We start from the raw sequence: 26,644 nt of genomic DNA, 5'->3' as shown, positions 1-26,644 counted from the left end.
GATTTTGCCTCTTCCCTATCTCTCTCTCTCTCTCTCTGTCTCTCTCATTCTTCCAACTTGCTCTTAGTGTTTATGATCTATTAGAGGCATCGCATTTGAGGTGCAAAGTTCTCAAAGGTTGAAGATCAAGCGAGGTACATTTCAAAAGTAAGATTCTAACTTCGTATTTGATATAAATTTCGATTTATGCATGCTAGATTAGGGTTTTCCTTTGTTGTATGTCTAATAGTGAAAACATAGATCCAAACTAGGGTTGCATGCACACATAGGATTGTTTGTATAAAACCCATCAATATACACGGAGGGTAGAACAATAACATTTTTCATTGATCTGTGGGCATGGATTAGACATAGTTATTCATCCCAAGTCCGACAGTATGGAATGGCATAGTCATTTATCATTGATCTGAGAGCATGGATTAGACATAGTTGTTCATACCTAATCCGAGAGTATGGATTAGGTAAAGTCGTTCATATTCGTCACACTCGCGGCCACCGGCGGAAACGCCAAGGTGTGCAACATAAATCAGTAATCATAGTTATTGAACATACATTGAAGATTATAAATATAATCTTCTATTATTACCAAAATAGAAATTACATAACAAGACTATTGCTAATTCGAGACACATGCCTAACAATTCGACGTTTACAAATGTATAACAAAAATAACAGAGTGTCTTCTATGCGAACGCTTCCAACATTCTAAATAATTTGAGAATGCATGCAATAAGATACGTTAACAAGATTGTTGGTAAGTTCTACAGGTTTTGACACAAGATATTTTTATACTTAAAAATGTTTATAAAATTTATCTTGTTGACCAGCTTTTATAAATATGTACTTTTCTATAAAAAAATATAAAATAATTGAGTTATAAAAGTGTCCTTAGACACATTTAGAAATATCATTTGATCAAATCCAAAAATACATCATTTGATAAATATATAAGTAAATCAACTTATATCAAATTTTTATGGTTCTCATGATCAATTTTTTTTATTTAAGGATTTTGAATAGCAATTTATATGAAAGTAAGTCATATCACACTTTGTGAAAACATAAAATAGCCAACTTTACTATTGAAACATTATACAAGCATTTGTATAGTTTATAAGTAAAACTTATAAGGTTCGAATTTATAAACTTTGTAAATTTGTTTCATGGTATTAATTAAGTGTTATCTTAGATAATTTGGAAATCGACACTAAACCATTGGGGAAACTCCTCCCACATAAATATTGTGTTTTCATATAAAAACAAAAGGTTTATATAAATAACTTATTAAATGTAAGTTAATAAAAATTAATCAATTGTGTCATGTTGTTAATTAATTGTTATAAGAATTAATTTATGTTATTGATACTTATCGCTTTGAGTCATAAACTATCCCCCTAAATATAGTCTCTTTCAACTAGTATAAGTGAACAAAGACCCTGTATAAAACTAATGCAAATTTTATACAATAAGAAAACAAATATAGGATGTAAGATGAGCCTATAACCGACACTATCAACATTCCTGCCCTAGATGGGCATAAGAAATGGAGGTATCTGGATCATTACTAACATATTAAAAGTTGTGTAGTTACAAAGAAAGAACACTTGGCGCCTGTTTAGTCTTGTTAGACGAAGTTGTAGCTAGCAACCATAGACGGAGAATATCGATCCGCATAAATATTTACCATACATAATAGATCTATACCAAAGTTCTTTATTATAAATATATGTCGTGTGCTTAGATTTGCACTATAAATCCATCTCGGATTAACGGTTACAACTCAAAGGATTTTGACTCAGACAATTGGTCTCAGTGTACACAACAACATAGCCCACAGCTTAGGAGATTATCCTAGCTCATAAATCTCTTAGAAACAAACATAGCTCACATAGAACGTACCATTGGTGTGATGTAACCAAACAATATGTCTAGGCATCGTAATCCTAAAATTTCCGATATAAGACTTTAGAATACCTATAATTCTTTGATGCTTAGGAATTATTTTTATCTATGGCTTTTAGTATTTGAGATTCATAAGACTTAATATATTTTCAAATCTTATTGTCTGTTATGACGAAATTCTCGCAGCCTAACGACTATTTTTATAATTCAACCAACATGAAAACCAAAGATTTCCATAATATTCGATAAGTTGTATAATTGATACGATGTATAATTTATTATGTAACAATTCTTAAAATCTAAAAATCAAATATGTTATCATATATGACGAATTTCATATTACAACGAAAATGATTTATATTTTTGTAATAATTATAAACATAAAATATGTCGTTTATTTAGAAATCATTTCTACATGATGATCAACAGTATAATAATAATAATTGATTTTTAGAATAATTTCAATTAATTATTATGTATTTGTCCAATCTTCGTTTATCAACTGTTTAAGGTAATGTACATTCCTTTAGTACATAATTATGTTGAATAACAGATTTAGCCATATGTATATTGTCTTTTCATGCTTTCTCAACATATATATATATATATATATATATACATACGACGAGTATTACCACTTATGATTCGTCAAATAACTTATATCTTTATAGTAGTCTACTTAAAATCTAGTGATTTTTATTAATATTAATTAATATATCACAACAAGTTTTACTTATGTCATTTATTTCTTTCTACTATAACTTATATGATTTATTCATGATTTATACAATTTAGATCACTATTTCATAAACTTTTGACCAATAATAAAGTATGATGCTATTTTGTGTATAAAACTTGAAAATCATCAAAACTTTAATAGAAACTCATGCATTTTCTCCCAAATACTAAAACTGTAAAAGATGGGCCGTAAAAACTCACATTCGATGCGTGATCCCGATCTAGGCTCGGTTTTGGTGAAGCTCCACGCAAGATACGGCATTTTGATGTCTTTTGAACTAAGGGGACTTGTTTTGAAATAATTTAAATTTAAATAGGGCTGTTTTGTAATTGTCTTGCACAGGGGACTGATTTTGGATCAAGTATTTCAAATGAGAGTTGTTTTTAGGAAAAAATAATACATAGTATGGATTATTTGTAACAACTTATCAAGGCAGGGGCTGAACTGATCATTTAGTAAAGATAACGGTTGGTTTTGCCAAAATGATAAAAATGGTGGAATAAGGGTCTTTGTCTCCATCTGATCGAGTAAGGAACGGATACACGCAATTGATGGGGGGAATCGTTGTCTTCAATCGATTAGGAAAAGGACTTCGTCTTCATCAGATCAAAGGAGAAGGGACGAACGAAGGTAGTAGGGAAGGAAGAGTCAATCCGACAACCTCTTTTCCCTTTCTAGTCCGATCTGCAACATCATGCGAAAGAGGAGGGAGGTATTTGGTCCTCTGTTGATCAGAGAAGAAGGAAAGGCCCTCAGTGGTTGTTTTGGTGATGGGATAGAATCAAGCGACATCAACAGTTTCCGGGGGGGGGGGGGGGGGGGTGTTTGGCTTGCTGCTGTTCGGAAACCATTCACTAGTGGTGTTTTGATTGTTTTGTTCAACCGAAAGGAAAGAAGAAAACGAAGATGAAGAAGGACCGAAGCAACATTTTCAGGGGTGTTTGGCTGGTACGATCGACAAGGAGTAAGGAACAAAGGGAAGAGGCGGTTTCCTCTTTGATTTCACTGGAAAACCAAGACCACCTCCAATGGTTTCTTTAACAATCGATTCAAGGGAAAAACAAGAGAAGTGAGGAAGTGTTTGGGTGCGATTTCAAGTTGCTCCAAAAAATCAATGAAAGGCTTCCCTCTTGTGTTTCTAAATTGAGCGTAGGATAGAGGGATAACTTCTTATTGAAGCATGACTCAATTATTGAAAAGTCAAGCTAACGTTTTAGTAGATATTTTGACAATTTAACATATGCCAAGTATTTTAGTGATATCACTTCGTTTCTTGGTTATCGTGTTTATAGATCCTAACATATGAAAATTTTTCTGAATGTGTTTGCTTATTGTATCAATCATGGTGATTCCAAAAATGCAGACTAAATCTAATTTTGATATACAGAACTCTGTGAAATAGCACTTAAAGTTCCACGATTAATTGCTTTTGATTCAACAGCTTTTATGAATCTAAAGTTGGTTTAGATTAAAAATTTGATAAAAATGTAATCTGAGTTAAAAAAACGTGCTCAAATGTGAATTACGAGGTTGGTAGCTATTCCAAGCGAAGCAGTGCACAGTTCGTTTCAGGAAAATAAGATAAATACTGATTTTTATAACTTTAAAGAGGCCTAACTTTCTCATACTATCTTCATTTTGGACATTATTTACATCCACATAATCACGAGAACATAATCTATTCAAATTTGTTATACATAACTCTCAAGCATATTTAATGCAAAATTTTATTTTTAACATCACAAATAGATTTAATTTTTGATGATTTTTGATTCGATCCTCAACGATAAACGTTTTGTTGAGCAGCTTTAGTCATTCTAAGAGTAATTATGAATATAATATCATTAATATATGTTATAAACATGAAATTCACCTATATTGGTCCTTAATATATAGTGGTTCACGGTTGGTTAATCGCTGAACTCTGACCAATTTTTACCAAGTGTTATAATTTTAGATCTGAAAGTATGGATCATGTCATTGTGAGGATCAACAGGGTGGGGTAAATTGCTTATATGAGGTGAAATTATTTATTTCCAATATATATATATATATATATATATATATATATATATATATATATATATATATATATATATATATATGTATATATATATATATATATATGTGTGTGTGTGTGTATAACATTGTAGGATTGAAATCCTTAAGTACTCACCAGGTTTCCCAACCTGAACCACTCAATTTATTGTGTCACACGTAGCTATATCAAAGATACATTCTATTGAGAGATTCAAGGAGTATTAGGCCACTACTTTAATTACTATAAGGCTTGTAATATTTCATTATGCTTATATTTATGTATTGACGATGATATCGTAACGTTTTAATATAAATAAAGTACATTTCTTCAGAAATGCATTGATAATAATATTATCATGTTTTTGGGAAAAAAAATTCCGCAATACTATTCCTCAAATAGAATACTCTGATTTTAAATAAGATAAAGAAATTGGTTTTTTCTGGCCGTGAAATTGGGGATGACACAGTTGGTATCAGAGCATTAGTTCGAGCGAACTAAGAATTTTTAGGATTTCTAGAATTAAACTTGGAAATGCTAAACGATGATTGTGAGATGAGTACCTGCTATATTTAGGAAGTATGCTTGAATTGACACGAACACTAGCTTATTTTTGAAAAGATGCCTAAATTGATTTTATACTAAATAATTTATGTTATAGTTATAAAGATGCCTTATATGATCTATGATACTATTATTTGATTGGATCTATGGCCTATTGTCGACCGGATCTAGAAATTTTATGTGTTCAGATTTCTAAACGTTTAATTACAGTATTAGAACTGACATGAAATTTTTCAGAGTGATAAGGAGGTTTATACGTCTATCGTAAATAAACCTTTCCCTATCATAATTCTCATCACTATACACCGAATGTTTTCTTTAGTGTATAGATCAACATAGTGAGAACCCGAAGCAAATTAGGAAACACAAATGAGAACCAGCAACCTGAGCAATATGTGGTTGAGCATGCACCAGTTATTGCCCCTACATCCGAATATATCACGTGGCAATGATACAGGAAATGTTGGATCGTCAGATGGAACAGACAAGGATTCTACTTCAAGAAAATAGGAATAAACCTACTGTGCGTATTGTGCAGCTCGAACTGAATGAAGAACTGTCGGAGAAGGTAAATTACAGCCGAACTGTGAGTCAAGCTGAATCCTAAGTGGTAAGGAGGAATGATACAGAGAGAGAGAGAGAGAGAGAGAGTGTGTGTGTGTGTGTGTAAATGAAAAGGGTGTATAAATCTTTTTATATGGGTTAGAAAACAACCACGATAGAAATTGAAAAACACATAAATCTTCCATGAAGTTTTTTAATGCTAGGGACTAAAGCTCAAATTTTGGGAAGTCAAAACGATCATTTATAAAGTTTTTTCTTATTATTATACTAGTTGTGAGACCGATGTATTACATGGGTTAATTTAAAGAAAAAGTTAAATATAAAGGTCAAAATATTTGAGAACTTTGAATTTATAAGAAAATAAGAAAAATAATGATTTTTTATAATGAAAATGTTTATCTTTTAAATTGAAACAAATAATTTAAATAAAGAAAAGAAACTAATGAGCTTTAATTTTAGGAATTTTGAAAATTTAAAGGTAAGTTTATTAGTAAAATTAATATCCATTTATTACTACATTTATTGCAATTATTATATTAAAATATTATTTGAATTTTAATAAAATAGAAAAACTCATAAAATTTAATGTGAAAAAAAAAATCCAAAAGAACCACAAAATGACATTTAGCAAATTGAATGAGAATGTGACAAGTGGCAAAAAAACCTTCATTTATTAGAGAGGATTATTGCAATTATTACGTTAAAATATTATTTGGAATTTAATAAAATAGAAAAACTCATAAAATGAAATGTGGAAAAAAAAATTAATTCAAAATAACCACAAAATGACATTTAGCAAATTGAATGAGAGTGTGACAAGTGGCAAAAAACTTCATTAATTGGAGAGGATGAAACAAACTTTCATTTCCATAGTTACAACCTGTTGCCATTTGTCGTCGGACCATAGCTAGACTAACAACAAATTCAATGGCATTTTCACATTCTCTCTTCTAAATTGTAGACATCTCTAAAAAATGTAGCGTTTATAAGACTAATTTTTGGTTTAAACTACAATATTCAGAGTTTAACAAACATGTTAATTCATTAATTCACAGTCTATTATTTTCACACATATTTATTACTGTTTTAACAAAAAATTTATATAAAATGAACAATTTAATACAATCTATTATTAGTTTAATACATAAAATTCACAACTTATTAGAATCCAGTATATACTAAGACACATGTTCAGAGTAGTGAAACCCAAACTCTATCACCACACCAATTTCCACACACCACCACTAATCATATGTGTGACCGTCACAACTGTTCTACAAATCAGATCTTTAAATAAAATGATTGATTCATAGCTTAAATATCATATTCACGGTTTAATAAACCAGTTAATTCACTAATTTAGAGTTTAATGTAAAATAATTATAAATACTAATATATTGTTACATATTATTACAACACAAAAAATAAATATATTCACAAGAAAATTAATATAAGCATTCATACATAGATCAATCTGTAATTTAACATAAAAAAATTTGAAATTTCAAATCTTAATACAGTTAATTCACACTTTATTACAGTCAATTCATAGTTTAATACATAAATCTATTTAATTTTAAAAAAATATACATTCACAACTATATTCTCAACTTGAAACTTACATTTATACAATCATATCTATAGGCTAGTACTTCTTTCAAAGTTTATTAATGCAAATATTCACAATTAAAATGTTACATACTTTATTTAAAATTATATAAAATAATATTTGTTTATAACGTTTCTTTCATCTTATATTTCAGAAGCTAAAAAAAATCTTATCAAATTCTCAACTTAATATAGTGAATTCATAAATTAATAGTGTCAATTCAAATTTAGTATTGTCAAATAAAAACATAAAATAGTCAATTCATAGTTTAATACACAAAATTTATAACTTAGTTTAATAAATTTATAGTTTAATACACAAAAATTATACATTCAAAACCATATTTTCAAGTTAAAACTTACATTTCAAGAATTTTTTTTTATAGATTAATAAAGTAGTTTAGGAATCTCATTTATAATATTAATAACTTTAAAACATACTTGATTTTGTTGAAGCATTTTCAAACACCTTGTGTGCATCTCACAAATTCACAATTTAATAAAGACTCTCATTCACAATTGAATAAAATAGATCAAGAGGCTAGTGCTTCTTTAAGTAAAAAACTTATGCATTCACAGCTTAAAATAAAATCTTCTTGTTGAAGGAAATCATTAAACACTACACACCAGATCTCTCAAATCTACTTCAAATAAATAATTATTCAAGCAAAAGATTGTCTTGATCTGGATGAAGATGAAGGTCTTTCATGGTATAAAGTGTGTAGAGTATCAGTGTGAGAGAAGCGCCAGGGGTGGTGGCTATAGATGAAGAAGACGACTAGAGGTGGTTGAAGACAAAGTAAATTTGGAGGAACCGAAGACAAGCAACATCTGGATAGAGACGGTTGTGATGGATCCCACCGCTCATCACAACTGGTAGATCTGGCCTCGCTATTTGCCAGAGCTCATAGGTATGGTCTTGTCAGTCGCTGAATCTTTTAGATCTAGCCTTTAGTGCATCAAATGACTATAGATCCGGGGAGTTTTCATAATATCTCATCAGATCTGCATGGCATAAAACATCAGATCGGTGGTGGTCTTTCACAGTGGAAGCGGTAATGATAGGGAATATCTGATGACCATGACAGATCTAAAGAACACGGTGTTGGTTCAAACAAAAGTGGTGACTTCGATGATAATTCAGTACCACCCACTTCGTCAAGGTACAAACGTTAAACCCAATACTTGGATGTGACGTGTTCGAATGCGATTCACATCAGTGGAAAGTAATACAAAGCTGAGTGTATAAGCACGTACGACAGATGTCTATGGAACCTCATTTAGGTAAGTAGAAGTATCTCTTAAATTTTAATGATTTTTAAAGAATATATTATTTGAGGTTTTTGTGTATAATAAAAAAATTAATTTTTTTTTTTCAAATTTCGTAACTATACTCACTTTGCATAGTATATATATATATATATATATATATATATATATATATATATATATATATATATATATATATATATATATATATATATATATATATATATATATATATATATATATATATATATATATATTCCCAGGTTGGAATCGGTTTGGAGTTTTTCAAAGATTGCATGTTCATTTTTACAAACATCCCATTCTTTGTATGTGACTCATTAAGGATAGGGCTTCCCACTTGTGTTTTATTTGTCTCTTTTTGATTTCTTATCTTAATTATTGTTTATAAGTGGTACCTTAGATTCCTACCCACATCTATGCATGTATGCTAATACTACTTATTCGCTCACATGCATACATTCTTTTTGTAGCTTGCAACCATACAAAAAGAACCACATTTTAATACTACATACACTAGGCATAATTAAAATTTTAAAACTAACCCTAGGGTATCCGTTTCGGGTAATCATGTATAAACAATTAAACACCATATTGACTCCATCGTTCACCACATGTTGTATGTGGGTTTGTCTCCCTTACATAGCTAATGGCTATTTAAGTTTGAGTTCAGGAAGACGTTCGATTAAACGTTTCACAAAAATCAAAAATCATGTCATGAAAATCCATGCGACTGAAGAATCTAAGATAAAAACCTGCAAGTGTCATCGTAGAGACTCTTTATGGAAAGTATGATGGAGGCGATAATTAAATTAACAAATTGCCTACAAAAAAAGGGACTCTAATTCAAAAGTAGTAGATATATAGTTGTTGATTCGAAATTGATTGGGTGTGATACGCAAAAGTTTGAAGAGCTGAAGGATTAGAAACAAAAATAGAGTGTATATATGGGAAGGGGACAAGAAAAGGGTCACCATCTTCTGAATCCATAGCTTCTCTCTTTTCGGAAGTTCAAAAGTTTTTTTTTTTTTTTTTTTTTTTTTTGGCATGGTTTGCCTGTTTCTTTGTTTGTCCAAGCGATAAATAAAGAGGGGTGAAAGAGTCACCATCCGGATGTTCCTTGTAATCTCTTTCAAAATTAGGTGTCTTGAATATGACACATGCATATACAAATCATACGTATAATATATTTTGGAAAACTGCAAAAAAGGTTTTAAATGGATTTAATCTATATATATATATATATATATATATATATATATATATATATATATATATATATATATATATATATATATATATATATATATATATATATATATATATATTATTCAATTAAATCATAAAAAAGGATAATCGTATTAAATTTAATCAATTTAACATGTTAACAGATTATCTAATTTTCAAAAATTAGGCTTTTGGCCTAGATTTCAAATCTTATTACAAATTTAGTCTAAAATTTAAACTTTTAGTCTAGATTTTTAATTTTATTAAAAATTTACCCTTTTGGCCTATATTTCAGAATTTTATTATGAATTCATTCTGACTTTAGTTTTTTTTACAATATTTTTTCTCAAAAAAGTATTCGAACATGTTTTTTCTTTAAAAAAAATAAATCTACAAAAAAAAAAAAAAAAGCACATCTTCACATAAAAAACCATATATTCTCTATATAAAAACTTAAAAAAAACCTTTTGTATACGAAATACATATTTTTTAAAAATATATATATTTATTAAGTACATAAATATATATAAATTTGTTTTTATAAAACAAAATGTATATAAACACATATTTAAAAAAAATCTATATAAATACCTACTTTACTGTAAATATATATGTATACAAACACATATTTATAAAAAAAATGTATAGAAACATCTATTACGTAGTAAACTTGTGTGTGTTTATATATATATATATATATATATATATATATATATATATATATATATATATATATATATATATATATATATATATATATATATATATATACAAACACACTAGACTTTCGGTATTATCTCTATTTGATAACATGTATGATTGGGCACCCAACTTTGATACAAATGTAATGAAAATTTAAACTCCTAACAATGATCCCTAATTTGTTTTGGAAGATGGTAATTTATAACATGGAAATTAACCCATTTTGATAAATTATTTTGGATTAAAAAGAAAAATATAACATTGTGTGGGTTGAAAAAAACTATATGACAATAAATTTTGTTTTTTTAATTTGAAGACGCACATTTTTTTTATCATTGATCAAAATTCCTTTTGAATTTTGAATATGAGTTATTATTTTATGGTATTAATTATTACATAACTATTATTTAGAGTATACATTTAAAATGATAATTTAATTGTCGATAATTTACTTCTCAATGATGTTTTTTTAATCAAAAATATGTGTATATATTATTTTTTATAAAAATATGTGATGAGATTATAGCGCAATTAGATCGACAGATTCAAAACAGATAAACAAGAATGAAGTAATCAAAGAACACAATAACGGATCAAATGATGTCGAATGATTAATGTCTCACACTTTAGAAGAGCTCGATGAAGAACTTCAACTGTAGAGGTGTGTTTAGGGTTACAATGCAAAAACTATTAATGAGAACTCTATCTTTTACGCTATACATGCATGCATAATATATAGTCTAACCCTAAGCTTAAACCACGGTTGGACAAGCCCAAATCGGGTAATCAAAATATAACATTAAGCCCATATGACGCAACACTCTAAACCCAACAATCTCCCCCCTTTGTGTCAATAGAGGCGAGAGACTAGTTCGGTTGAAAACGAACTGACTTCTTCACTGTCTTGAACACCTTCGGTATAATGGCCAAAAGAGTGTGATGAAATGATATATACCACCGAAGCATGTCAGAGAAGTTCTTCTTATCCGAATCGCTGTTTTGTTTACACCTGTGAGTTATGTCAAGAACGTGCTCCAAGCAGGAAGTGGAGAACAAGTGTTTGTCAACATAAGCGAAAAGGAATCTTTCACCTTCGCTTCTAGTGAACATGACAGTGTGATGGACCGGATCAATCTTGCCCAATTTCATCTTATTTAAATCACTTGGCTTCCCGATATTCTTCACAATTGGCTTCTTTCTCAGAACATTTTCTATCTCCTGATCCATCTTAGCACACTCATGGATGTAGGAAGCCAACATCCTCTTAATATGATCGAGGATCGGGCCATACTGTTCTTGATTAGTAAGCAGAATATTGAAAAACAAAATCCAATCATGTGGGTTCAGGTTTGGAAGATTAGCTAATGAAATCATATGAACAGAATTATCAGAACCTTGGGTCACCCTGAACTTTACGTTGATGAATTTCCCAATAACATACGGCTTCCATACCTTGACAGAGCTTATTTTCTAAGCACTCCATGTCAAGTATTAGGGTTGAGCAAATTCAAAATAAAAATCTATTAGATCACGATCAACCTGTGGGTGAGTCCACTAGAACCCGAAGCTGCATTAACCTTCGGTCCGGTTTTGATAGTGACTTTGGGAGGATTCTGATCAGCTTCTACCCCTTGTTGCGGAGTGACCACAGGCTCCGTAATACCCTGAATCTGACTTAAAATCTGAATAGCAGGAAGAAGTTTTGCCGTCAAATGATTCCAAATGGTGAGGGTGAGAACAGGATCATGAGCATTGACAAGATTACTGAGAATCGAGAGAACATACCCAACACTACTTTTAAGAATGGCTCGCTCAGTCTTGAGTGAAGCAATCTCCTTCTGAGCTTGAGCAATATGAGCATTTCAGACTTCAACTTGAGTGGTTTCGAGAACAAGTTCGTCCATTATCCTGTTTACCATGGCAAGATCATCCTGAAGCTGATCAAGACGAGAAGCGACCGAAGTAAGAAGAGAAGTGTGATCAGCCTGGAGCTCAGTTCGAATAGAATCAAACTTTGGTGTCTCTTCTTGAAGGGACTTTGTGAGAGAATAAACCAAAGCAATACGCTTTGCAGCATTGGTGTCGGCATGTCCTTTGAATGATTCCAAGAAAATCTTCGAATCGTGAACTAGATAAGTTACTTCGATTGCTGCCTTCTTGTAGGTAGATGTGGAGGCATCCACATCCTTTGTGGTGTTGTCGATTGAGGCTGTATATTGCTAAAGAGCAGTATCAAGAAACTCTTTCAACACAACATCAGAATAAGGTGCTGAGGAAGTAAGCAACTTATCAAGCTTATCATTGATATCTTTTAAATATTGCTTGGTCACTGGAGCAACATCATCATCTTCACTTGGAATGCGATAAGGACTGTAATAAGTGGAGTCAAAGTCAAAGTTTTTGCCTCCTAGATTAGGCTCAGAGTATGTCGAAGGTGATGGTGAGAGAGGTTTAGTAGTAACATGGGTTTCAATGCCAACGGTATGTGCCCCCATATGAGATACATTAACACTCACCGAAGGACCAGTGGTTGTGGTTGTTGTAGCTTGAGAAAAGATAGGTTGTTGTATTGGAGCAGTAGTAGTGGGTTGAGACGAGACAGGAGGTGGAATGGGAGCAACGGAGATTGGTATAGAAGTTTGTTTTGGTGAAGGAGGAGGAGTAGGAACATGAATCTGTACTTCAGGTGTTCGAGATCGGGGAGGAGTGTTTCCCCTTGGTGAGCCTTCATGTTGATTATCCTATTCATCATTGGCTGGTTGTTCCTCTTCATCGGAATCAGAAGGCGTTGGAGCCTTCAGTCGTTTTTCCATCTTCTTGACACTTTTCTTTTTGGGAGCCGAAGGTGCAGCGGTATCAACCTTTTTATTTCTAGGAGATGAGGGACCTTCGTTTTCGGTTTTCTTAGATTCCTGTTTCTTCCCCTCTTTGTAGGTTTGTTAGCCGCCTCCAAAGCACTCTTCATCTTAGGAGTGAGTTGTCTTGGACCCAAAGGAGGCATTTTTCCCTTAATCTTCCATAACTCTACTTTCACTCATGACACATTGGCTCATTGTTTCAGGAATAGAACCGATGTAAATGAATTTGGTAGGGTCAGTAACAATAATTTTGACCATGTGAAACGTAGCAGTAGAAGACTTCAAAGCACATGAAATCTCATAATGTTTGGTCGAGGAGTTGAGACTCTGCACCAGTTGTGACCAGAGTAGTGATCCATAATCCAAATTGATTCCCTGATAGAGACCATAAAGAATGGTCATAAATCCCTTACTTGCCCCATCAGACCCTGCAACCCGTTCTGCTAACCCCTTGTAAAGAAGTGTGAGAAGACCATTCCTTTGACGCGGTAAACATGACTTCTTGAATTTCGTCACTGTAGTTAGAAGGTCCGTGTATCCCATGTCATAGAACATCGAGAATAACTGAGTGGTTGTTATGAAATCCGGAGAGTGACAAAAGCATCAGCAGCAAGCCCTAGCAGTGAACAGAAGCGTGATTTGGATACAGATGTCTTGTGATTAAAGATTTCGAAAAAGATTTGTTCCTTGCGTTTGTCATAGGAAGCCGTGAAATAGACCTGTGATAGAAGGGACATTGGAACTGATTCGACTTGTGTTAGAGCGATCACCAATGAAGAATACTTTAAGCACTCTACAACGTGAAGCATGTATGAATCATAAAGAAAAGGACCCAACTGAATAATGAGATTCTGATTCGGTTTTATCTTGAGCAAGGTTGAAGAAGCTATTTGATCTTGAATAGAGGATGATTCCTCCATTGTTGAAGCACTCAAGAAGATGAACAGTTGAATATCGCTTGGTGTATTCTAGAGAGAAGTTGAAGAAGGTAAGAAGGTACAATAGGCGTGAGAACTTCCTTTTTATACTGTTTCTCGGAGAGAGAAAATATTGGTTGTGATGTTACGATTTCTAAAACTTCGCCTGTAAAAGCGGGATTTGATAGCTTGGTTTCCCTAGAAACACGCCATCAGGTGTGGGTGTAGAAACCATTTCAAATCCACACGCCCAAAAACAAATTATTGTCCTTATCCAAATACCTTCTCTTTCAATTCTTTGCTCCTCCATAAGAAAGTGAACTACCATATATGTTAGAACCAAAAGCAAGATCTGAAAAGTGCCATTAGTACCACAATCAAGAGTTTGGAAAATCACAAAGATCTTCGTGCAAGAGTATGCCAAAGAAAAAGAAACAAAGAAAGAAGTGTACGGGATAAAAGTGATGCCTTGAAAGACATAAAATGAATGATCCCGGGCACGAATTTCTTCCTTCAAAGTCAAGAGAGACTGAGAAGTGTCTGTTTAGTTTTAAATAAAATACGATCAAATGTTTGTTAAGAAACATTAAAAGGGATCTTTTCAAGTATAGGCTTTAGTGGGTGGTTTAGCTTCAACCGAACTTCGATACTTAAAATAAGACCGAAAGTGAGATGAAGTACTTGTGAGACTGATGTGGTCTATTGAACAAGTAGGTTTGGAGAATTTATTTTGTGACTGGATAATAATTAGAAATCTCAAAGCAAAACTAAAACTGGATCTTATGGGAAGAAACGTCTTGGTGATAGACGATATCATAAAGATCATGCAAAAATTAAAAAATTTCTTAAGGTATAAGTAATAGCTTGATCATATAAGCGTTCACCGTCAATTCATTCAAGGTATTGGATTTTGGGTGTCACTCAGCACGTGGTGATCGTGACTAAGATCATCAACACAGATGTTATGTATCAATAAACCTCAGTGGTAGTTGTGGAGAGTCTCAAGGGTTACGATTGTGAAGCGAAACGTGATGGAGAATAATGAGGTGGTTAAAGAGCCAAAAGTACCTTTGCTAATTAAGAATGACAAGGCAAAAAACTCTAATCTCATTGTGAGAAGAGTAAGGTAGCTCGTGACTTGAGTGAATTTAGCAGCCTAATTGGGAAGAAACGATAGGTGTCGACTGAATCATTAACGCTTCACTCAAAGTCAAGGAGGCTTTGGTCTACATGCAGCAGCATGCTTCTAGGGACACTTAACTAGTACAAAGATAAGAGTGTTATACATGCCCTGGCTCCAATCAAGATAGCATCTGTGATTATCAAACCAAAAGAAACGAAACGAAACAAAAATGGAAAAATAAAAATAGTTTTGGATTTTTGAAAATATCTGAAAATGAATAAAAACAGAAAATAAAAATAAAAATATATTTGGATTTTTGTAATTTCTGAAAAATAATAAAAACAGAAAATAAAAATAAAAATATTTTTGGATTTTTCTAATTTCTAAAAAATAATAAAAATAGAAAATAAAATAAACACTAAATGTAAACATACAAGAGAATAAAATTGCTTTACAAAAATATACAACCGAAACCATCACTTAGAAAAGATGAAGCGGAATGGGCCGAGCGTTTGGTTCATTTCGGTTCCAAAAAATTCTAGAGCCGAAATAGATCGAGCGTTCGCTCTATTTCGCTTCTTCAATTTTTAGTGAGACAAAATGGCTTTTGGTACCGACTCAGCTTCCATCATTCCCAACCCTTGTAGAATTTTATTAAAGCTTGCTTCTGGTAGGGCTTTAATGAGATGTCAACCAGTTGGTCTGAGGACCGAACAAAGTGAACTTCAACATTACCATCTTCCACATGGTCCTTTATGAAGTGGTATCTTAGTGCAATATATGTAGTGTTCGAGTGTTGCACTAGATTATGACACATACGAATCACACTTTCTGAGTCACAGTAGAGAGGTATTTTCTTCATGCATAAGCCATAATCTCTAAGTTGGATTTGTATCCATATGACCTACGATGTACAAGATGCTGCAGCCATGTACTCAGCTTCGGCTGTGAAAAGAGAGACACAATTTTGTTTCTTTGACTGCCAGCTGACAAGTTTGCCATCAAGTAACTAGCATCCACCGGTTGTGCTCTTTCGATTTAATCCACATCCACCAAGATCAGCATCAGAGAAAGCTTGAACAAAGAAGTCGGATTTTGCAGGATACCAAAGACCGAAAGATGAGGTTCTCTTCAAATACCGGGAGATATTTTTTACTGCAATCATATGAGGCTCTCTTGGATTTGCTTGAAACCTTGCACAATAATAGACGAAGAACATTATATCTGATCTACTAGCTATTAAATACATTAGAGATCCTATCATCCAACGATAAAGAGTGACATCAACAGCCGGTTTCTCAAGAGATGGAGTCAGCTTTGTGCCAAATGCCATTGGAACCTTTACTTTGGAATCTACCGTCATGTCGAACTTCGCCAACAAAGTCTTCGTGTATGCTTCCTGATTAATGAAGATGCCTTATGATCCCTATCATATATTCAATCCAAGGGAAAAGTTAATCGGACCCATTGCGCTCATTTCAAATTTAGTCTCCATTAACTTCCTGAATTCAACTGTTAAGCTAGGATTTGTGGAGCCGAAGATGATGTCATCGATATAAATCTGAACTGTAGAAGGTTGGGTCAACCGAAACTTGTTTGAATTTTGACATTTTGAGAAAACGTGTTAGAGTTTCATACCAGGCTCGTGGGGCTTGCTTCAAACCATAGAGTGCTTTATCTAGTATGTAGCAATGATCAGGATAACTTTCATTCACAAATTTGGGTGGTTGCTCAATGTATACCATTTCTTCTAGTTCTTCATACAAGAAAGCACATTTTACATCCATTTGGAATACTTCGAAGTTTTTAAGTGCAACATATGCCAAAAATATTCTCACTGATTCCAACCTTGCTACAGGACCGAAGGTTTGTTCATAATCTATTCCTTCTTCCTGGCAATATCCTTTCACCACCAGCCTTGCTTTGTTGCAGATGACATTACCCTCTTTATCTAACTTATATCTAAAAACCCATTTTAAACCGACTAAAGATGCATCCTTTGGTGTGGGAATCAGCCTCCATACACGATTACATTCAAACTCATCGAGTTCTTCTTGCATAGATTGCACCCAATCATAGTGATCAAGAGCAGCATGTACTGTTTTCAGTTCAATTTTGGAGACAAATGAATTAAACATGCAGAATTCTACTTGAGAGAATAAAGCAGCTTGCTTCGCCTTCAGTTGAAAGAGTGTGAGAACACCCTCTGATGATTTACCAAGTATTTGAGTTTTAGGATGATCTTTTGTCCACTTTATGAGTGGAGGGTAATTTGGATCATAGGCAGGATCCAACTCAGCATTAACTTCTTCTTCCAGTTCTGATATATCGCCTTCGTCATTTGCATTTTCATTATCCCCTTCAAATGGCGAACCGAATCCCATTTCAGGTTCTGTACTTTCCCCCTCAGATAGATCACCATGGGTTGGTGTTACTGATGGATTCTCCACCTGGAAAGGCAATTCGGTTGTTTCTGGTGTTGACGAACCCTCCCCCTGGAATATTGAGCTTTCTTTTGGAGGGTCATTGGTGGTTGGATGATCATTTAATATAGTAGGTTCGCTTTCCATTGCTTTAGCAGCTTCATCGATAATTTTCTTCAAGGAATCGATCTTGTTATCTGCTACTTTCGCTTCTGAGTTGATTGCCTTCTCTGGTTCATCAAAGAGCAACATGTACTCTTCAAATAGATTGGAAATGGGAATAGAGACTTGACCTGATACAGAAAATATTTCTTTTGTTGGACCTTCGCTTTCTTGAATTTTCTTCATATAATTATCATCAAAGTTACATGGTAGGTTTCTTCAATTTTCCTTGAGCGTTTATTCAGAAACCTATATGCTTTTGACGTAAGCGAATAGCCAGGAAATATCCCTTCATGTGCCTTTACATCAAACTTATTTTGATTCTCTTTGGATTTGAAAATGAAGCACCTCGAACTGAACACATGGAAAAACTTTACATCAGGGTTGCGATTATTCAAGATTTCGTATGGAGTGATGGAAAATCGCTTGTTGAGGAATGACTGTTCTGCGTGTAGCAAGCAACAGCTATATCATCTGCCTAGAAGTATAATGGAAGAGAAGCAAAACTCAACATGGTTCGGGTTGCTTCACACAATGAACGGTTTCGCCATTCAACGATCCCATTCTGATGTGGAATGTAGGGAGCAGAGAAGTTATGAGTTACTACCTTTTCAGTCATAAACTCTTCAAGGTCTTTATTTTTAAACTCTAGACTATTTTTGCTTCTTATGTTTCTTACTACCTTTCGCAGCTGCAATTCCACTTGCTTGATGAAAACCTTCAGCTTGGTAGTCGCCTCTGATTTCTGTTTAAGAAAGAAAACCCAGGTGAAGCGTGAAAAATCATCTACAACCACAAGTATGAACTTACTACTTCCGATGCTTTCAATAATCGAAGGACCACATAAGTCGATGTGCAACAATTCAAGTGGTTAGATGGTTTTTGTATTGATACGAGAAAGGTGACTCTTTCTGCTCTGCTTGCCCATTTCGCATGTTGCGCACATGTGTTCTTTGTCAAATTTGAGAATAGGAAGTCCACTGACGTGATCACCAAGCACCAGTTTATTAATATCTTTAAAGTTCAGGTGCGAAAGTCTTCAGTGCCACAACCAGCTTTCGTCTGAGTTCGCCTTTGTCAGAAGGCATACAACTGGCTTTCTTCTTATTGGATTGATATTTAGTGGATACATCTCGCCTTTACGCATGGATTTCAACTGGACTTTCTTAGTTTTCTTTTCAATGATCTCTGAACCCTTGTCATCGAACGAAACCTTTAATCCAGTTCCCACAACTAGTTGAGAGACAATGATTAGGTTATGATGTAATCCGTCCACGTAAGCTACTTTACGAATTGAAAATTTTCCATTTGTAATCATCCCATATCCTTTGATCGTGCCATATGAGTTGTTTCCATATTTTACACATCCACCATCCTTAAGGGACCGAAACTCCCTAAGCTCTTCCCTCCTTCCTGTCATGTGACGAGAGCAGCCACTGTCAATATACCATTTGTCGTCAAACTGCTCGTCACCTATAACCTGCAAAATTAAGCAGATTTAGGAACCCAAAGTCTCTTGGGCCCTGATGAGTTTTTTATAGAATAGGGAATTGCAACAGAAAGATCAACCATATACGTTCTTTTTATTAATGTGGTTTCATCTTTTAGTTTGATGGTGTAAACTTTGATTTAATTTTTTTCTTTCTCTATTTGGGGTATGTTTTTGGTAGTTTGTTTTTCATTTGAGTTTTTCTTTGGAGACCTAAGGTTTGATGAATTTTTCTTAACTTGTTCTTCATTATTAGAGACAAGCTTTCCCTTTCCCTTGATATCCTTCACCAGGTTTGGTTTTGGTTGAGAGTGAGAAGGATTGGATTTTGGACCGTAACTTGTCTTAGGTTCCGAGCACTTGTATTGGGACCGAAACCAGACGTTCGGTTTTTGGCATAGTAAGAGTTGGGACCAAAACATGACTTTCGGTTCTTGTCAACACTATTAGGACTGAAACAGGTTGTTCGGTTCTCCAGACTGCATGACTGGCAGTGATTGACTTGTGCTCCCTTTATCATCTTCAGATTAGAAGGTTTTTCAGAGTGAACATAAGTGGTGTTTTGGATTGCCAAAACTGTTTTCTCTCATTGAGGTTCTTCATGTATCTTTTGTTCCTCTGGCGTTTCGGCTTAACAAGTTGTTCCTGAGTCAAGTGAATGTTGGCCTTAGGTTCCTTTTTCTGCGTATGAGCTTCGTTTGTTGTTGATGATTTGCTGGAAGCTTTTAGTGGTTCGCTTGGTATTTCTTTTGTACCACTGGAACTGGGTTTATCAAAGCTTGAGGGCTTGTTGATGGGTTCAGCCACGTACCTACCCTTGAATCTCCATGAGGTTTGCTCTGACAGGCATGGGGTAGATTTTCAGTAATTATTCATGAAGTGAGACCATTATGTATTTTTAGTTTTTGTGTATACACATGTATCTAATTTGTTATATAGTTCAATCAAAATAAGATTTTAACTTGTGATTAAACTTTAAATATTAAAAGGTTCCTAAATAGAAAAGGGATCAAAGTTGTCAAACCGTTAAAGTTTTGTGGCCAAACATTAAATATTAAAAGGTTCCTAAAAATGTAAAAATATCGATAACAAGGACCAAAAGTGTCAAAATGGCTAAAAAATGAGGACCAAAGTTGTCAAACCGACATGCAACCTAAATGGACCATGCCGGGTCGGGTCAAGTCTTACCAATTATAGTTATGGACTTAGACATTAATCCAACAGTCTCCCACTTGGATAAGTCTAAAACTATTATTGCAAGTATGACTTCAAGAACCGACTTGCAATCGTAGCTCTCAAAAGCTTCCGTCGAACTCTGACCTTGCCGATGAACTCTGACCCTTGTCAATGACGTGTCCATTAGATAAGTGATCATATATTCCTCCATTCTGGATATCGAATGGACTAAGACATAGATTATCAATCATTCTCTCTGTCTATTTGTTGTTTCTCGATTTCCGATTCATGATGACTGACTGATTGAACAAATCAAATCAGTCCTGGCTTGGCCAAGCACTCACATGTGTCATCATTAAATCATCGAGGGGCCCACAAATATCGCTTTTATCCCAAAGGTAAAAGGAATGGATAAAATTCGACTCATATGGTTTGTTCTGCTACTTGTTGAATCATACACAAAGGCACGTTTTATAACATCGAGTTACGAATGTGTTTTCGTGCAATCAATGTACTATCAACTCATAGTAACAACTCATATCTCTAGGTTTGAAGAATATAAGATATCATCGTCTCATGATCACTCGTGATAAAATCCATGAAGTGATTCAAATGAGCGTAGGTTGAATCCAATACTTAGAACTTATGAGCATTCATGAGTGTTGTAGCCCTTTGTCCAACATCTTAGACCTCTACAAGCCAACCCATGACAATCTTGATTCATATCTACTTCCAACATATGACCGACTGTGGATGGTTTGAATAACTTAGTCATTCCGGAAGAATAACCTAGTTTATTGTGGAAGTCAAAACATGCAAAATGAAACACAAGAATAATTGAATCTAATATGGTATCAAAACCTATGAACATAAATAAAACACCTTTTATTTATCACCATATGATTACACATTATTCATTGCATATTGTTTCAGCTATCAACTTTATTCTTGAATTAAAACAATAGTTGTCCCATGCTCCGAGCATGTACACTATGTTTTTCTAAGCACTAGTCATTCCGTACACCAAGTATGCATACTATGTTTGTCTATGACCTTTACTTTGTGAAATAAACCAATTGACCAAACTTTCAATGATTCTAATTTCAAACTCCCGAATTCTTATGGCAAATCCAGGTATTCCAAATTCATGCCATTTTACCTAAATCTGTTAGATTCTCAACTTATATGCAATGATTATCTTGTAATGATTATGCACAAAGTCACAAAAATTTGACAATAAACATTATAGAGCATTCCAAAGAAGATCAAATCCTTGGAAACATCCTTCTTGCATTAAGTATCCTAATCTTATACATACTTATTTAACAACTTCCACCAATGGGAGCATTTCCACATTCCCTTTTTGACTATCACTTCTGAACAAGAGTCGTCTCTTTTCAGAATATGTCAATCTGGTCCTTCCAACAATTAACACTATACTTCCAAATGTCCCTGAGCAACCAATCTTTGGTAAACCTTAGATTGTCCTTGACAATTGCTTAATTGTTTTAGTCATATCCAGTTCTAGACCTTTTCACTTCTTAATGCCCCAGGCATCTGGAAAATTTTAGTCAGGATGAATATAGCACATGTAATCGATCCTATATCCGAAGCATATGGGACACGATTCATGATGTCTCACATAAAGACTAAACTAGTCTTTTGCTATAATATTTTCATTTCTATTTTCCAAGTTCTCATAATTCAGATTATGAAAAGGGATGCCGTAATCATTATCGAATTTTAGAACGTAAATAATGAACCCATATATAGAATTTCCTTATGTTGAGCCATTCCAACATGAAATTGATATATATTCTTGACTAAATTTGATTAAAATCTCAATCTATGCTTTTAGAATTGAAATGAAGTATAATTTCTTATCCCTTAATTATAGCAAAAACAACTTTTTCAACCACTACAGCCTCACGAATTGAAACTTTTGTTTTCTATAATTAACATTGCTAACTTGCAACCTTTATCATAATTATCATGCTCCCACTAACATGATGACTATTAGAATAACACTTATACTCCCACTAGCTTTGACATGTACTCATAAATCAGCTGGACTTCTAGAAATCAATACTTTATTGACTTTCTTACCAAAGTTCAGATTTCTGATACTAGATTGCTTTGATAAAACTTTATCAAAATCATACACCTTGGCTTAGATAGCTCACATGTGTGTCTAAACAATTTTAGAACTATGAAAAGGAATGCCATACTCATAGTCTAAATTTTTTAGACCTTTTGCCATTTCTCATAAGTCAACGTTAGTGTGCCGGTTAACCACGCACGCTCCACTAATGACTTTGAGAACTGCAAATATCACAATTGCTATCTACTTAAAATCTACTTAGTGAAAGAGTTTCCTTACCATCATTTTCATGAATCGAAGAGAAACCTTATGACGCTTAGATTTTATGGTGTAAGTGTTCCTATCAATGTGAATTTGTCAAAACAATAATCACAAGACTAGGTTAGTGACAAATCTTAACTCATCTGGATTGAACTTGTGCAATCCTTACTTCTTGCCACCTGGCATCTCAAGGGCCTACCATTGCTTCCAAGTAGCTATGCAAACAATTGAGAACATGTAGAACTCAAATGTATAGCCAACTTAACTGGAATGGGCACAGAAATGTCAATGCGATAGGTTATAAACCTCACGTCATGTGTTAGTGTTAAACTACAGGTTTTTATTCTTGATTAGATCTTGAACTTCTTTTCAGGATCTTTAAGACTCCCACTGTCCTCTTGACATATAAAACTATCTTGCCAAATATTCAAGAGATAGTGTGGATTCTAATCAAGACAGACACTTAACACAATTAGCCTTAGTTGGTCTTTGTTTTATCCAAAACATCACAACTTACAAATTTCAAATGTACAAGAGTAGAAAACTTTTACTCTTACATTTGATAAGTGGTTTTTAAACCTTATTTAAGACATGTCAATCAAGTTACAATCTTGGAGTATGATTCTAAGAAATGTTATGGAATGAAATATGACTCATCTTCTTGATTTAACCACTTCAACAATTCATAGCTCCTCTTCTTAGCTATCAGAATGCACTTAGAGAATGAATTGCGATAAGGTATCTTAGTCATTAAGATGATCATATATACATGATTACTAAAGTACTCTCCCATCTTTTCAGATTTGAGAAACTTTTATCCTTTTGCCTAATTTCATTCTTCTTATTTGCTTTGTCATACATTGAAAATTTTCCAATGTTTCAGAATTATACTTAAGATTGTAAGTATAATCATATTTACTAAACCTTAGTAGATCATGACGAATAGTCTTATCCATCTTTTTGGTGGAATTTGATAACTACACAAGAAAGTGTACTTGATCCCTTAGTCCTTCACTTGACTCACACATCCATGTGAACAAGTAGTTAGTCTTAATTTTCAAATGCTTGAAAGTTCTCATTCATCATGCTATACAACTTGCATGATTCCAAGTTTCTATCCAACTGAAACTTGGGTGATGAGTATCTTTCCTTATTTGGTAAATTTAGACACTACCACAAATGAAAGAATCAAATTCATATTTCCAATATTGCTATCAATGGAATCATATAAACAACACTTCTTTTCCACAAATGCCATTGTAAGGATATTTTAAAATAAATAAAATCATCATTTTTTCCTTTTATTTTAAAAACATTGCGGAAAACTATCCTTACAATGCAAAAAGAGCATGAAAACTATGTTGTTATTTGTTCCTAAGCAAAATATCATAACTCCTAAGAAGTAGCTCAAGAATCCGATCTTCAAACTATGCGATAGAAATCCATCTACGTGATCAGATTCAACATATTCTTTCTTTAAGTTTCTTCACTTTTCTTTGATTCTTAAAACATCACCATGTGACCCAGTCACATCATGTATCAAGAATCTCAAAGTAGAAACTTAGCAGAGTTAGATAGTGGACTTTACCTGAAGTAGAGTCAAACTTATTGACTTTACCAACCTTATGATCTTTCAGGTAAATTTGGCCGCTTCGCAACCAATGCCCCTTCCTTTGGCAATGGACCCTTGATAATGGGACTATCTCAGACTTAGCCTCTATCTTTACCATTTGGTCAACCGAGTTGACTACGGCCGATCCCTTTCCATTGGGAAGAGAGAGCTTTACTGGATATCCAATGTCATCATTTTCAATGTCCATAAGGTATTAGGAAGTTGATCTTAGCAAATAGATAAGATCATTAAGGGTCTTTTCATAGTCTATTTCATAGGTGTCCCAAAGGAACTCACTATGTGACTTAGAAAGTGATTGAGCCACCAACTTTCTCAAGACTTTGACACCCAACTCTCCCGGCTTGTCAATATGTGACTACATCTCCAAGATGTGACCACACATAGACCTTTACTTGCCAATAGGGCTTGAGTGACCTTAAACTTTTCAAGAACTTGTGGGTTAGGGAGAATAATTGGAGGAGGTGAAAGAAGTATGATTTCCAAGAGATTTAGGAGGATCGTAGATGTCTGAACTAGACATCTTTTAGGAGACATTCAAGATAGTTGATTAAAAGTCCTTAATATAACATCCGATATGAGATATTAAGGCTAGGACCCAACAAACTATTTTATAACTCAGAAGAGGGATGCCGTAATCCAAGCTATAAAATATTTAAAGGTAGGTGAATGACGATTCACTAATTTCCACCAATATAAATGAAATGTATTATTATGTTTTAATTGGTTTTGAAACTCCTAGATTCTTTTGAGATTCGTTGAACTGTTCAATGGCATGTTTCAATCTCGAGTGTGCCCTTCATGTTTTGTGACCGAGGATCACAAAACAAGGTGTGAAGTAACCATGCAAATTACTTGGTACCCTTAAGTGTTTACCCCTCAATCGATGTGCCGGTTAACCACACATGCTCCATCGATACTATGATAAACATTAAGTTACCCTTTGCCTACCTTGTTAAATATGAGTTAGTGTGCCGGTTAACCACACACGCTCCACTAACCGACTTAAACAAAGTGCAAAGTGTAATTTCATGGATTAGCACCTTATTCACATTTTCCTAAGTAACTAAGATTGGGTATTTATAAATGGTTTAGTTACTTAGTTGTGACAAACCGTAATTATTCCGTCACTATAAACCGTTCCCGTTAAATAAAAATGTTCGTATTCAAATTGTTCCGTTAACCTTAGAGTTAAATTAATTTAATCGCGACTTTTAATTCGGTTTCATAAGTGTCGGGATGTGTTATAAACATTAAAATATTTTCCATATTTATTTGAAAAATTATTAGTTTGATCTAAGTCGTGATTATGGCAATTTATCGGGTACGACCAAAAGCACCGTCTAACGGCAGTATTGGGTAGAAGTCCACCGGGCCATAAACTCAACCCCTATATAAGGGATTGATTGACATCATTTTTAAGCTTTTTCTCTCTCTCTCTCTATAAACACTTTCTCTCACTAGTCTCTCTCTAGAATTCGAAATTGATCCAAAAACTCCATTTCATGCCTCAATTTGGTAAGTACTCCATCCTAGCTTGTTGTTTGACTTGATTGGCATGCAAATTCATGTTTGAAACTCCCAAAAACACCCAAGAACAACTGTTTATGTTCTAGGGACCCTCCTAAAACCGTGAACACCCCTTAAGAGGGTTTTGAAGCCCCAAAACCCCTCTAAACCCCTACTAGTGCTTAGATATGGCTTAGAAACTTGCATGCATGAGCTTAGGACCCCAAAATCGTGCCATTTGAGTATTGGACATGAGCTTACGGTCCAAGAACATGCTTGGACCGCAAACCCACATTCATGGACCATAAACTCTTTTTAAAGTGTCAAAATGCCCCTAAACACCTCCAAATGCTTCCATGAGAGT

This window comes from Lactuca sativa, chromosome 6 (assembly GCF_002870075.4).
Source record: "Lactuca sativa cultivar Salinas chromosome 6, Lsat_Salinas_v11, whole genome shotgun sequence".
NCBI classification, from domain to species: domain Eukaryota; kingdom Viridiplantae; phylum Streptophyta; class Magnoliopsida; order Asterales; family Asteraceae; genus Lactuca; species Lactuca sativa.
The sequence above is the reverse complement of the archived record's forward strand: the minus strand, read 5'-3'. Positions refer to the sequence as shown.